Below are 16,586 nucleotides of genomic sequence, written 5' to 3' on the forward strand. Positions count from 1 at the left end.
TATATAAAATTCAAAATTTACTGTTTTACATTACAATCTGTAGAATATGTTTAAAAATATTATGAACAGGTTTCAAGCTCACTTTTTTTAATTTAATGACAATTATTTATATGTATAAAAAACTATATTTTTTTACTTACTACTGTTTTACACTCACTGTGAGATAAGTGATAAATTTCTTTATGTCTAAGAGTGAATCTGAGGTCACGACTACCTTGCATACAATTAGACGAACAATTCGTTAGAGCGACAAGTATTAATCGACACACACGCGACACACTTTTACTTTCGTCAACCCGCTCATTAGCGAATTTGCATCGGTGCGAAAATGACAAATAACCCAATGCCCTTACATGGCGCGTTTTGTTCGTTGTTTCATTATGTTATCTCCACACCAACAACCATATGGCCAAAGCGCGAAAATTATTGGCCCCCCGAGCAAATGATGCAATTTCAGCTTGTAGCCGAGAAAGAAGTGGTCGTAAAGTGCGCTAGGACCCGCACAAAACGGTCGCCCCCGTGGTCGATGCAGGGCCGCAGTTGTAGGTGTCGATTCGGCGATATGTTTCCCACCTCACTTGTACCTCACGGATTTTGACTGGCGCAATATTGCAAATGTGCGAAATCACTCAATGTGTAATAAGTGAGATATTTCAGGTTTTAACCAACAAACTTTGAATATATATTATTTTTTAACGTAATAACATTAATAACAGTCATTTTAAATGTACAATTTAATTCTAGCCAATTCTCCCTGGCACAATACTTCACCTGGAACATTTTTCGCCGTTATTAGGTTGTTCGTTATCGAGTGATCGATTTTTAATCAGTCGAAAATGGACCGTGATTGGTAACAAATAAATATATTTATTTTAGAAATGCATTGTTCTATAATTAAAAAAAATCTGACTTATTTTATTTATTTTTTCTGTTAATCTAGTTAATTGTTTATACGCTTAACAAATTTAATCAAAACATTCATATAAAACATAATATAAACAGAAGCAAAATATAAAAAAAAATATTATTACAATTTATTTATTAAAGGTCTTCGCGAACGTGTTTTTTTATTTCATTGAGGGAACCGCTACATTTTAATTTTTGCGGATTGCCATAGGAATAATATACAAATTCACACCTTCATACAATATTCCCCTGGCCGTACTCGTTTTCTCTTTATTTCTAATATTAAATCTATGTATGTACATTTATTTATTATTAAATACTTAATAAAAAACTCTTACTTATACATAAATACTAAAACATACATCTTTAATATTTCTTGAATATCCAACCATTCCAATCTATCAATCATACTTCTACAACTATTAAATCTATTTTTATTTTAAACTACTCTCATTGCCATATTTTTCAATTTTTGTAACGTTATTTTATCTAATTTATTAAGCATATATAATATTGTTACACAATAATTGCAGTGCGGCAATATAATACCATTGTAAAATATTTTTTTAGTATTTACACTTAACATATTTCTCATTCCTGATAATATACCTATTTTTCTACTATTTTTCAATATGTAATACAATGTTCCTTTATATTTATTTTTTATCTAAAATTATTTCTAAATATTTTATGTTATCAATTATTTCTATATTACAATTACCTTCAACTAAATTTATATTAATTTCTAATATATATTTATAATTAATAAACACACATTTAATTTTATTCTTATTTGGCTTAAGTACATTATTTTTTACCAAATTTATATTATGCTCAATTCTTTAACACCTATGCAAAAAATTATAGTGTCGTTTTCAAACAGATGTATTTTACATTTTTTTTATAAAGAAATTGTTACGTTTAAAAGTAGAAAAGATTTACACGTATCCTTTTTTACTACGAGCTAAAAAAAAAGGATACGTGTATATCTGCTATATATTTTTGATTTAAATTTTTTGTAAGAAAAACTAATTTTATTTTCTCATAAAAATGTGGTAAAAACACAATGTTTTTTACAAACATATATTATTTTTTAATAAATCACCGGAAGCATACTGAGTAAATCTATTAAATTTACGTCACAATTTATCAAGTGCATAATAGATTTTATTTTAACTTCCTGCCAACTTCCGGTAGCCTATCATAAAATATTCTTAGTGTCACAGTCGCTAACGATTTTTTTATTCTAACGAAAACACAATTATTTTTTCTTCATTAGCTAAGATACATTGCCACGTAGCAAAACATGATTAAGCGTAAAATTATTCACAAAATGGTTTTGAACAAATTTAAAACAATCCATAAAAATATACTAACGCGACGCTTTTAGGATAATTAGGATAAAATCTTTTTTTTTGTCAACGCTTTAAAGTCAAATATACAAATTCTTAATGTTTGCTTCTTGTATTTGCAATAATAAAATCAGCAAACGTCAAACTGTAGTCCGCGTACCAATAAAATAAGATATATATTTTTGTTTAAATAGGGTGGGAGCCACTGACCTACTTTATATAGGTCGTGACATTTTCTGGGACAAATATTATTTAAAAAAGACATTTGAGATAAGTTAGAGATTGATGAACGTTCGTAAAAGACAGACAGATTGTGATGGGATATAAGTAATAAGAAAGGGATTTGAAATGTTTTTATTACCTAGAGAGGAGGATAATAATTATTTTAGTTAATTTAACATAGTGACATCTTTAGCTAAAGGAATAAATAAATACGATATCGTAAATACATAGTGTAACATGTGTGTGTGTGTTTTTTTTTGTATGAAGAAATGACAAAAAAAATTTGTGCATATGCGGATTTTTATCAGATCATCTTACTACTAACTCCTTTGAATTTTTTTATTTTTTTATAAGGATACCTAATACTGTCTGAAAAAGTATTCGCTAGAGTGTCAAATTGAATTATTGTCGGCTGTGATCTGTCGTGATGTGATCTTGTGATTATGCTGAACCATCCCCTGGTGTACTTTGTGTTGTGACTCCTTAAGGTCGAGTCTCTGGAGCGCCTTCCTCTGTCTGACTCCCTCTCTCTGCCTGCCCGTCAGTCTTTTATGACCAAATGTCACATTATTTTTATTGCTGGTTCGAGACAACTGTGGCAAATCGCAGATGAGGATCTTGGCATGCCTATTTCATCGCTTCTTTAATACGCCTATGAAATATATTTACGCCTTAAAAGTGAAACCACCAGATGGCTATTTCTGCGATCGTTACCAAAAGGGTTAACAATAGGCTTTTTACACAGTTTAAAATGCATTGTTTATTACGCATATTTTTCACACAAAGAGTAGTTTTTATGACACTTACTTTGACGAGTTAGTATTTATTTTCATGTATTCTAATTGGTCGTTCAAATTATTTTTAAATTAATTGTGCAGGTGGTTACCCTACAGTTTATTTAAAACATCCAATTACTTATTTAGCTAGAAATGAATGTGTTCAATTTATTTTAATTCTAATACAATATATATTAGTGTGTAGATCGCGATCGACTAGTCGACCTCGAAGCTATTTGTGATCGCCCGCGTTTTAGTATGAGAATTTAATAGGATTTATTGGTTATATTTGTATAAATCAACATAAGATGTATCTGGCGATTTTACTACTGTTAAACCGCCATCAATAATTTCAGTAGCAAGTCGCCCGCGGGGAGTAAATGTGGCTACCCTTGGTAAAGAGTATATAATTTTGTACAATACGATTCAAAAATACGAAATATCTAATATAGAGAAGTTTAGAACCACACAAAGATTGAATAAAAAAACGCACACTTTCTCACGAAATCAATCTTTTCCAGATCACTTTGATAGCCTCCAATAAATCCCTCGTCGAGCTGTTACACCACAATCGCACTCCATTCCTGCTTTACGACCATCAAAAGCGACATTATAAAACCGATTCCTAATGGTTGCGTTCTCGCGTCGTGCATCCTTCGTGTTGTCCTTTTTGTTTGGCGGCAGCCCTTTTTTAAAAATTATCTCTAATAGACAACGACGAGGTCCTGGTCGTAGACAACGAATACTATTAACGGGGCGAGCGGACCTCCCACGGGGCGGTTCAATTGCGTGGGCGGATCGGACATTCCGATTTAATATATGGACTATGTACCAAAAAAAACAACGATCGTGAATATAGGCTCGTCGGTGAATGGTGCATGGATTATATGTGAAAACTAATTAAATTCTGTTGTTGTACAACTAAAAAAAACACGGAAAACGGATCACGTTTTACGACGACAGCTTAAATTGCTGAAATAGACTGTCCTTCGATTCTAATCGTTTATAAATAAATCTGATGTGATTTGAACTTTCATTTAAAACCAGACAAATATTTTTGGGGCAAATTTGTACTAAATACATTTAGCAGCAGACTTAACGTTGAATTTATTCAACAAACGCATCTGCCAAATAAGCTTCTTATGGTGTTCTTGAAGACGTGACAGTGACAATATATTTTCAATTGACTAGCGAGTGTAACACACAAATGGAAAAAATCTGAGAAGACAAGACCTCGCTTTAGCTGATCAGAATTTGACAAATGGTATAGCTATCTGTCTATGTCTAATTCTATAGAAAGTAATGACAGATTTTTCATTCGCTTTCCGTATTAGGACAAATTTGTCTACGTGTATTGAGCATTATACAAAATGAGGTTTTATTTACATTTTTCGGCCGAAATCAAAACCGAAAGAAGCGGTCGTTCAAGTAATTCGACATTTTAAACAAAATAGTTGTCTTTCTCACCTTACAATGTTATGTCCTATTACTATCAAAAACCATGTTTATGGTTTAAATTATGCTTGCGTGCCATAACTTCAACACAAGCACCTCGTCCGTGACTCGTTTCGTTCCGTTCATTAGTTACAAACAATAGCAATCAATTAGAAGTTTCGGGGAACCGTTCTGTACATGTGTATCGAACGTTTTACTGCACTCCCGAATGTTTTCTTATTGAGATTATTTAGTAGTAATGAAAAATATCTTATAGAAATCACATACAATTTTCATAAGTGCTATGCGATATAACGAACGGAAGTCCTGTTAAATATTTGCCTCAAATCCATTTCAGTTAATATACTATTAATTTTATTGCTTGAAATCACATGCTTTACATATACAATTGTAGATTATTATATATATTATATAATTAAAGAGTGGAATGACTTCTTTATATCTAAGTGACAAGCGTATATAATATTACTAATGATATGCTATTAGAGATGCTTTTCTCGACCTTTAATATTTAAAAAAATATTTGTAGGTATTTATATTAAAATAAATTATTTTATAATAATATAAAACAATAGAAATTACAATTCCAGTAATGCCTCTTTTTTCTGCCTGACATCCTGTCCTTAATGACGCCATTGTATTGAATCTAGGAAGTGTCTAGCGTAATTGCAGTGAATTATATCCAAAATGGATATGAAGGATAGTGAAAAGGAAGAGGGCGTTCCTGGCCACGCGATTTCATTCACGTGTAACGAGAAATTGGGTGATATATTATGATTCGGATAGTGAAAGTGTATTATTATAATGGATTTATTATACCCTTGATTTTGACCCGGGGCTCAGAGTGTTTGCCTCTCGATCGTTGTTAATGACTTTGTGTTTTATTGGTTGGTTATCTGTGACGAAATAGATTTATTGTTTGTCTTGGAGCTGATGGAAAACTATTTCAAAATATACTGAGATTTTTTTGTACGATGCAACAATAACGTTTATTTCAATACCAAAATACAAGTTATGTTATAGCATAGCTTGGTGTAACTTTGACTCTTTTTTAAACCTAACATGCCTCTCAATTGAACTGTATTTCATTAAAGCTTTTAATTAATTTGTGTCCACTTTTCTGCAAGCTTAATATTTTAATAATATATTAAATGGTGTGTTGGCTTCGTACGTTGTTTTATTTAATAATAAGCATGTCGTGTTTTGATATCTAAAGGGTGTGACTTTGCAGCCAAAATAGATGCCGGAAATGTTAGTAACAATTTATTTTTATAAACATAAGTATATAAATTACCACTTATAAAGAGAAATGTAAATGTCGCTATCAGGTGGTGGAATTAAAATGGCAGGTCTTGGAAATCAGAGAATTTTTGCTAGTGTCGAATTTTATTATTGTCGGCTGTGATTTAGTATAGCAACTTGGATTTATCATGATGATGATCTGCTGATTTGTATCGTGTCCATGCGGTTTCCTTCTCGTTTCTGCTGCTGTGACCCCATAGGGTCTCTTCTGGTGTGTCTCTTACTGCGCCTCTCGCTAATCTTTGACTAAGTGTCACATATTTTATAATGCTTAATCGCAGACGAGGATGTTTGCGGGTGATTTAATTGCTTCCTAGACACACCCACGAAATGTGTTCACGCCTTAAAAGAAAAACGTTCCATATTGCCATTTCAGCGATCGGTAACCAAAGGGTAGAAAAAAAATAGCATTATTCGCAGAGTAGGACACATTATTTTTCGCGCATCTTTTCCCAGCAAAGAGTAGTTTTATTTGTGTTACTTAAGGAAAATTATGGTTTTAGAACGGATGTGCTATTAAGTGGTCCGTGCAATATTTCCGAATATTAACGCAATTGGTCTTGGTATCTCTCTTCCATTGGGTGCTTAACCTAACTTTTAATACGTGGTTTTGTTTTGTCTACATGTTAGTTAGAATAACCTCTAAATTTTAATAAATTGTGCAGACGATTGAAACCCCCCACAAGCAATTATCGGAAAGAGCAACATCGTGCCGTGCCTTTTATAACTAAGTTGTAACTATTTTCTTATATTATAATATATAAGCTCAAAATAAACCATAATTTTTGATACACCATAAAGCTCACCAAACATAAAGCATTGCCTTTCTAGTAGGTTTCTTCTTGGTCTGTGCTAGCCTAATGCTTTTTTCGTGTCACATTGTTATACATACACTTTTTCATCTCTAGTCACTAATCATATGTAAGAAGTGCTCATATTTTTGTCTTGCACTCAAATAACACATGTTGAAACATGATCGTTTGAATTTTCAGCCATCTATCTAGGAGGAAACCAAACGTAGTAACTTAAAACCTTCCCAATACGATGCAGATGTATCATCCGGATGTATTTGCTTACTGCCATCTTCATAGTGTTTTAAAGTTGTTCAATAGAACGACTTTTAACTTGTTTTTATAATATTTTAAGAGCTACATGTTTCTTAGTTTATTAGTTAATGAATAGTCCCTATATTAATATTTTAATAAACACCATTGGTTCAGTTTCATGTGTTACTTTTATTTTTAATGTTATATAATGTATACGCAAAATTGTTACGCATTTTAATTGAGATAGTTGTTTGTTATTAAATATTTAAATATAAAATAAAACTTTAGTTTTTCGCGTACCACTCTGGGCAAGTTCGAAACCAGGTCGAAGTGATTCGGTCCTCGGCGGCGCAAGGTGCATTCAAAAGGCAGGTGAGCGCATTAATCAGCGCAATTCCCGATACCAAGTACCGAAGAACCCAACCACCAGAGGCGTACTACTCCATTTAGGATTTTAGCGTGCAACTCATACGATGACGATGCATGGTCACGAATCCTTCCGATATGGGCTAACCCATTGACCCGGAGTCCACAAGAGTTGTTCAGTACCTGTGCGCATACTCCGCATTTTCTAATAGTCCTCTAATGAGCACGCTCGGAAACGATCCGCCAAGGTGTTTTTCCTTAACAAGATCCGTATTAACGGCTTCAAATTGCCGAAGGTGTCAAAGAAAGTCGTAATGGCGCTTAACGAGTAGGAAATTGGCTCGTTGACAGCAATTCAAAAGGTAAATTGGTTACAAAATGCAGCAGCGCTTTTGCTCGCGTGCTGAAAGACCCATCCCACATCACAGAAGCAATGAGTCATTCGGTTCGAAAAATGAATTCAAATGGTATTGCCGCTGTTAATTAATTGCTACTTAAACTCAATATCCTGGTTCAAAGGGCTGAATCAATAATGCAACTGAAACTAGCTAATGAGAAGCTTAAAAACTCGGTTATTGCGATGTAGAAAATATTCAGAATAATTACATTTAATATGTAATATTAATATAGTTATTGTTTAAGTAGCATTTTAGTGAAATTATATATTATTAAATGTTCACTAGTAGATGGCGCACAGCAAAAATTCCAAAAACATATAAATTATAATCAAAATAAGAATGAAAAAACTATACTTTATTTGCGTTAACATAGTCAGTTCGAGAGCTATCTATTTCATCATAATTCATAATTGAAAAAGAGATGGATGGTTTGGGTTTATGTCCCTAATATTAGCTCTAAAGCACACAATACGGATATATGTTCGATGTAATTAACATTACTCCAAATGCTTGATAAATATGAAAAATATAGTAATAATTTTAATTTCTATAAATTTGTTTAAAATATAAACAGGAGGATGCTTTACCATTACTGAAACTCACTAACTAATTAAATATCGACACATCTATAAAATCCCAACTCTGCCATGTAACAACAGTCCCCTAAATTAATCTTCTTGTGGAAACAGATAATCGATTCTTCATAATTTTCGTCTGCTAATAATAGTCTGGAGTCTGCTTTTGATATAAGCGCTTTAATGTTTCTATTACTCCCTGATCCATTGGTTGTATTACAGACGTGACATGTAGTGGAAGAAATTTAGCATTGTCGAGTAATGACAAACTTTTTCCCCTCTTATCTATAAAATTGATAATTTTTTCACTTCTGCAATGAACTGTTTTTCATACGATGGTTTAAAAATTGAAAAATATATTTAATATAATTCGGAAAACTGAAAATTCGGAAAATCGAGGTTCTACTATATGTATATTTTTAATAATACGTCAATATATATACATATAAAAAAATTATATCACGGCTGACAATATGATTTTAATTACAAAATATTTTACAATTATATTATTAATTTACATTGCTATGATATACTTTACAATTTTTTCCTTAAAATTAAAAATAAAATATATTTGACAATCAAACAATTATCTATGTTCAAAATTTTTACTGTGTGGAATTATCGTCGCGCAATTTTTGTTTGCGCAATAATCCAGTCACCATTGTTTTGTGCCCAAGTCCCTTACAAATCATTTAACATACAGATAACAGTTCATGATTACAGTATTTTAAAAAATATCGCGTTTACTTTTTACTTTCCTAAAACACCTCAGAAAACTTTTATTTATTTGCTTATCAATAGGCAATATGTAGATAAGCATCACTAATCATCCAAGTGTTTCGCACATATTATTTACTACATATTATTAGGTGTACCAACAAATGATATTTTGAGATTAACAAACCTACTAATTAATGTCGAAGCCGCAAATGAATTTTGCAACCCTCTTCAACCCAGGTAGACAAAAAAAAGTCGAGAATATTACAATGCACGATTCACGCTATACTAAAACAGGTTGGAAAAAAAATATTGCCGTCTACACATGAAATATGTTAACTTATTAAAAACAAAATTTCGGTATTTCTACTGATAATTCAGTATCAAAAATTCCTTTTAAAGTTTTATCATTACTTCTACATTTTTTTTATCATTTTTTAGTTAACATATTATGTAGTTATTATTATTGGCACATTAAAAGTTACCACAAATATTGTAAAATTAAGATTGTTGCATATTTATTTAGAGTAAATTAGTTCGTATGGAAATAAATTATTTAAATTTACAGGTTACCTTTTTCCTAGTCTCTTTAAAGTGTTAAAATCGTTTCTATTTAAGCGCAGACAATTTTGCAATCATAAAGCTATAACTCTCTTCCTAATCTACTAATAATATCTGTCAAAATTTTGTTGAGACATTTGGCGATATTTTTATAAAATTTATGAAATTATGCGATCAAATTGAATTTCAAGTGATCGATAGACATTACGAAAAATTAAAACCAGTGCTTTTTTGTCATGTAACGCGGTGGAACGGCGTTCCGGCACTTTTTTATATAATATTTAATGTTTAAAAAGCATTGACAGTCGTTGTAACATTTCATTTCTATATTTTTACATAAATTTTTATTATCCTTATTTTTAAGTGTAAAAGCTTAACTCCAAGTTTTAAAATGTAATAAAATTCCGGTTACTTCTCAACCGCCGCGTCGGTCCCACTAAAAAAGTACTAAAACAATAACAGAAAATATGGCAATATTGGTATGATAAGAAACTATGGAACGTATGGATGGAAAGCTACAATTTAATTGACGATATTTTTTTACAATATTACGATTTTCAATTAGTGAGAATCAAATGAAGAACTTCAAAGCCGTATTTTGAGCAATAAGAGAACGCAAAAAACAATTATCCTTTCTCAGAAGTCAAAAATCCACGTCAAAAGCAATAAAATCGTGCCGTCTCTGTCGCAGTGGGAACGCTTTTGACGTGAATTTTTGACTTCTGAGAAGTAGTAATTTTTTTGTGCCCTCCTATTAACCAATATTACATTATGACTAATACTCTAACTTAAATCAATTTTGAAATAAATAAATCTCTCATATAAATTTTGTTTATTTTTTTAGCTGCTGCTTTAAATTCAATTTAAATTACATTTTAATATAATTTTTTTAGTAAAACGCTTGACAAGATGTGAGTTCCGGCACTTTTTTTGTTTAAAAAAGCCCTGATTAAAACCATTCAAACACACTAGTATAATTTATGATTTTATCAGTGTTCATAGCTTGTTGCAATTCTAAAAGTTTAATATGTATTTGCTTAAAAAATAATTTTTATTCACAAGCTTGACAGCTGTTTGATCTTGGATTACCCTCCACCACCTATTGCTAAAATTATTATACGTTAATTATAAATTCCACAAACAGGTGTCATAGTCAATTTGTACAATGACCTAATTATTTTAACAATATTTATACAATTTCTGGTACATAACATAAAACCATTTGTCTTTATGAATTAATTTATCGTCAAGAAACATTGGCAATCTTCCACTTTGATCTCGCTCGCCCGACACTCTCGCGTGATATTATCCATTGAATGTGACGCAGATGCATTCTCGCACAAATTCTCCAGCTCGAAATTCGCAAACATCACATAACACACGCATTAATCTCACGACGATGATATCATGTCACGTGATGGTTTTCGGCTCAACAAAGCGGCAAATATCACAGAAGGGCATATCGATCGTGGTTAACGGTCTACGGTAATAATTAACCGATTCATTTGTCGCTCGATCCGATAGTGGTTAATTGCGAACCGAGATACCGGTAACCAGATCTGTTTTGGGGTTCGGAGAAAAATAAAAGACGAAGAAAATTCTTTATGTTCTGTACAGTGTGGCTAAAGAATAATCTTATACAAACTTGTTTAATGCATTATTTATTTGATTCATCATATTATTCATTTTCAAATTTGTTTGTATATCCCATATAAGAATATATAAATCCTCTTTCAAACTAGTTCAAAAATTCTTAATAACCAACATTGCATGTATTTAAATATCATAAGAGATTCTCTTTCTTGTAGTGGACATCCATATAGTTTAAATAATAAAATAGGTTTCAACATAACTATTAAATATCTCTTCTATTCAATGTTCATTACCTATATTACGCCTCTGCTGAATCACGCGCTGATGCGTTCACAGCTCGCAATCGTCTGAAGTCTGAACGTATGAACGCATGAATGGTCTCAATCAAAAGTTTTTAATTAAATTTATTTTACAATATTTCTATATCTGTATATTTTTTATTGCAATATTTTATGTGAGGTGTTTTTATGAGATGTCCGTATATAATATTGCATTTTATATATTCATATACTTGCGAGAATCTGAAAGATTCGCATCTCTACAAAAGGCACCGACCACGTGGACTTAGCGATTATTTGCATAACCGGTATTCGAATCCACGACGCCTGTTGTGCACGAGCTATCGAGACTGATTCATGCCTCAGGTTGGAAATGCTCTTTATCAATCCAGCAAAAAGCCTATGGGTTGTAAACTTTTTCAAATTTGTTACATTGTTAATATAGAATTGTCCATAAAAATCATTTTAAGTGTTTAGATCGTAGAAAGTAATAAGCTGTAATTACACTCATTCATCACTGCCTTATTTACGTATTATTACAGTGATGTACAGTATATTGAGAATTGCTTTCACACAATTAGCATAATTACTCACTCGTACCTGGAAACAAACTATCATTTATATGATTCTAATGAGCTGAACACAACTATCTGTCATTTATCTCAGAGGCGTTTATTTTTGTTTTTTTAATTTGTAATTTTTGTGCAATAATTGAGATTGTCCACTCGAGACCAGAGGATGCGAAGAGAGAAGCGGCGGCTTAAAATTGAGTCGACCTCCTTTTGGTTGAAATTTGTACGAGCATGGAATGCGTCCAATATGGAAACCTCTTTTCTTCTCCAACATAGATATTGATGCCTAGCGATGATCGTAACGGTTTAGGTCGAGAATGGAGCTAAAGCACTTCGTTTAAGCATAGCCGACTATGTGAAGTCTGCAGGATATTGAAGTTACAGGTTGCTAACGAGCGGATGGTAACTTTATTCTTATCTCTTAAGCTATGAAGTTCAAGTGTGAATGTCAGTAGAGGTGTCAAATCAAATCTCCAAGAAAGTGATCGTTGGTTACCAACGTTTCCATTTTTATTTTCCTCCCTTTACTGTACAACATACAACTTAAAAAGGTGGCGAGTTTTTGAAACAAATTTCCATCCAACATGATCACGTGTTATCATTTATGTGCTTCATGCCCGGTACTATGTCTTAATCTGCAAAAAGGTTTTCTCACGGTGATGTCCCATTTTAAAATAGCCCCTTTTTTTCTTAGACGTTTAAGCCCCATATTTGTATACCACATGCTGAAACTGGCGTTGTCTCCGGAATTAGTAATCAATGCTATTTAGATTCTCACGTCTGTTAATTTTGCTAAAAGATTTTTAACCGTTTTAATACCTGCCGATTGTTAAATGGAATGGTGGATCAATTGATGATCCCACCATTTCAATCACTGTTTCTTAAATATATATGAACAATTTTGACACAATGAACATCATTATCTATAAGTCCCTAATAATAATGATTGTCAAATAGTGTTTTATTTTATATAAATTAATTAGCTACAAGGTGTTAATTTACATAAAAAAATATTTATTTACTTTTTATCATATTTAATACATTTCTGCCAACGTATCATATTTGTAATCTTTACTTTTTGACACTAGCTTGTATCTATTAATAATTAGTTTTTTATAGTAAGATAATATTTAATAGTAAATACAGATTAAGTTTACTTTAAAACTAACCCCAATATATTTTATAATATGCTTATTTTAATCGATTAATTAATTAATTTGTGAGTTAATAATGGTGCATTTAAAACCGTTTTTTTTATATTATATATGTACATACAAACATGCTAATTTATTTGTATAAAAACTTTGCGGTTTTTGTATACAAAATTAACTGACATCATTCGCATAAAAATATATGATAATTTAAGTTGCATATCAAAAACTGTAGCAAAACAAACTTTATTTACAAAATTAATCTAACTTACGATAATCTTTGAGAAAACAATGGTTACGCTCTGTTCTTCCCTTAAGCTTAAACTATTGTGAGTTGACAAAAACGATTATAATTTATTTATGTTATGTGCATATTAAAATTAATATATTTGTATTGTCTTATTTCTAGGTAAGTACAAACACAGTCTATTTCCATTTATCACAGCGGGGTGAGTATTGAAAAAAAGTTGAGGAACACTAGACGGGTCACCTCCACCTGTTCACGACGTTCGTCCAGGTCGACGCGAATAATGCATTAACCCTCCAAATGCCCATAGGTGGTTTTGTGGTTTATGTGTTTTTGACGTACGAAATTAATTGAGTGACAGCCATGCAGTAAGCCAGTGGTGCTTATTTGGGCGCGCGTTCTAATGTTTACTTACGAGACCGCGGTGTATATTTAGTAACCTCTGCTCTAGACGTACGCATCGCACCTACACTAACGCTGTGCCTGCAGATGTGTGCAACATTTTCCCTTTGACCAAAGCGAAAATTAAAAAAACATTCAAAAATAATAAATTAATAAATTTATTTTGTCAATAAAATCGCTCTTATCTCAATTAAAATCAAAAGTTTAATAGTGCTATTGCAATTAGCGTTAAATAGTTATGTTGATGACATTTTCCTTCAGTCAAATTCTAGTTATATATTATTAAAGGCAACAGTTTTTTTTTGTATATGTCTTTTCGAGAATAAATTCACGGAATCTCAAATCATTTCCATTCTGATTAACAAGTTACTTGTTTCTACTTATTCAAAAGTCAGTTAAGTCCTCAATGTGGCAACTTGAAGAAGCGGCTGAAGAGCACTAAGTACCCTCCGAACTCGTCTAGTTATCATTACTGGAACTCATTTAGTATTAGTGATTGTATAGTGTAGAACAGAAAACTTTTAGATGCCAGTGGGTGAACATAGTGTTTAAAAAACAACATAAAATTTAGTAGTGCTCATGAAGACCAGTTTTAATGTCTTAATTATTTAAAATGTATTAACATCTTCAGGTCTATGTTTCTGATGAAGTACGGGAGACAATCTTTTTTTGATTGATTCTTACAATTTTGTATAAAATGTACTTTAGCCAATGGGAGGATTCTTTCTTGAATATTTTTTGAAGATCACGTACAGCAGTAACAGCGCATTTATAATATAACCTAAAATTCTGTCTTCTTTCTGAATGCTGTAGTAAAATGGTGTGATATTTTTAATACAACGTTAAACTAAAGTATTTAATTGTAAGTGTAAAAATATATTAGTACTGTAGTTACTTTAATACGACAAATCTCTATAAAACATATAATTAATAACAAGCTCTATTTTTGTAGCAAGATAATACACAACACACACGTTGATATTTTATAATTATTGTAAAAAAATCTATTTATTTAATGATCCTCTTTCATTACAAATATAAAATAAATAATTGTTTAATATATAATATATTAAATCGTGGATTTTGAGATATTTATTCAAGTGTAATATTTGTGTATTTTTGTTAAAAAAATAAGTAAACATTTCCTTGTCGGTGGTTTTACTCGTTTCGAGATATCGACTCACACGACGTTTCTCGTATTATTATTGTTTAAAAAGTACCGTTCAGTTGGCAACCACTGGCCGCCGCCAGTCGTTCAACAAACTGCGTTTAGTTCAGTCGTCCGCCGTGAATCGCTCGGTGTGGTTGTGTTGTTATTTTTTGTGTGGTTTGTTTTTGTTACTTTTATTTTCACACACTTTTTATGAATGATAAATCAGTGTATAGTTTCTCCTTTGATCCTTTAAAAAAATATAAATATTTTTTTATTAAAAAAAATGTTAATAATATAAATACTCGCATCGATGACAATAAAATAATTGCACGTGGGGTGAAGCAATATATATGACGTCATTATTGTACTGAATTAAAAGTGTTCGTTTCTTCGAATCGTGAGATTTGGAAGGAAAATGGCCACGGGGAAGACCGACATGAAATTCGAATTGTTTCCGGAAATTTGCCAACGTCATATCGGAATCATTTTTGCCAATGGCCAGCAACAGGTTGGGAAAAAATGTGCTCGTATTTGTTCGCCGATCCATAGTGACGTTCTTCGCAGAAACAGTCATCTGCCGCGGTCATAAAAACCAACCACCGACTCTCAAAATGTTATAGTAAAATATTTTATTCAGAGTATCCGCCGGGAATTGCACACAGCAAGTCCGGATATACACAGTGTTGCATATAGACACGCAGACAGATCGATATTAGCAGACAAAATTAAATATAATGTTCCTATTACATATATGTACAATTATGTTATGCATATGCATATTTACATACATAAACAAAACCAAAAAATCGTTATCACCAACTAAATATCGCTATCGTCAAATCAAATATTTGCTCTTCAACTTGACGCGCCGCCATAAAAATTCTCAGAAATCCACTTTCTTTACTTCAATTATTTCGATTAAATCCATGTCTAGGTTGTGCCTTAGACGCCGGGGACCACGCCCACGACCCAAGTTCCCAGCATCCAGGCGCTTCTCAATTAGTCCCTCTCAAATTGGTCTATAGCACTCCGCCTCTTCTGAATGCTCCTTTGGTACGTGTAAATATTTACTTGCACTCCCCAGAAACCAGTACTTCTGGGAAACTTCTCTTTATCTATACATATGTTGGAAGTTTACTGCTTTCCGAAAACCACAATACCCTGGAGCCAAGGGCGTATAAGCTTCGCCCGCTGTTAGACGTCAAGTTTGTGATGGATGACCCTAATCCTTTTTTTCTGCCGTTGTAAATCCTCTCGATCTGTCAGACAAAACGATCGTTTTATTTTGATCAACGTGTGATGGGTTTTGAATGTAGTTAATGAAATAATATAATATTATATATCAATTATATTAAATGTGTTAATTTTAAAGCTTTATTTATAGTTATTTTATGGTTATTAAATGGTTTATTTCCCGATTTATATTTATTAAGTTAACTTTTATAATTCAAATAATTTGAGAAATCAATTATTACCTTAACACGATTCATAACGTAAGAATACCTGATGAAAGG

At 31.9% G+C, this 16,586-nt stretch overlaps 1 protein-coding gene across 14 annotated transcripts in view; it reads left to right on the top strand.

Annotated features, from left to right (window-relative positions):
• The window catches only part of LOC148238882 (rho guanine nucleotide exchange factor 10-like protein), a 217,533-nt gene that overhangs the window by 112,028 nt on the left and 88,919 nt on the right, over window positions 1-16,586 (top strand). For 7 of the 14 annotated variants that reach the window (XM_088181470.1, XM_088181456.1, XM_088181465.1 and 4 more), the window contains exon 1: window positions 15,157-15,246. The exons of 6 other annotated variants lie outside the window; for them this stretch is intronic. The gene's annotated coding sequence lies outside the window, so the exon portion shown is untranslated. Of the gene's footprint in view, window positions 1-15,156; window positions 15,247-16,586 lie in introns of those variants that run through there. One more of the 14 variants, XM_088181548.1, reaches the window with a different exon arrangement.

This window comes from Plectrocnemia conspersa, unplaced genomic scaffold (genome assembly GCF_051122295.1).
Source record: "Plectrocnemia conspersa isolate PC_06_02 unplaced genomic scaffold, ASM5112229v1 ptg000001l, whole genome shotgun sequence".
Taxonomy (NCBI): domain Eukaryota; kingdom Metazoa; phylum Arthropoda; class Insecta; order Trichoptera; family Polycentropodidae; genus Plectrocnemia; species Plectrocnemia conspersa.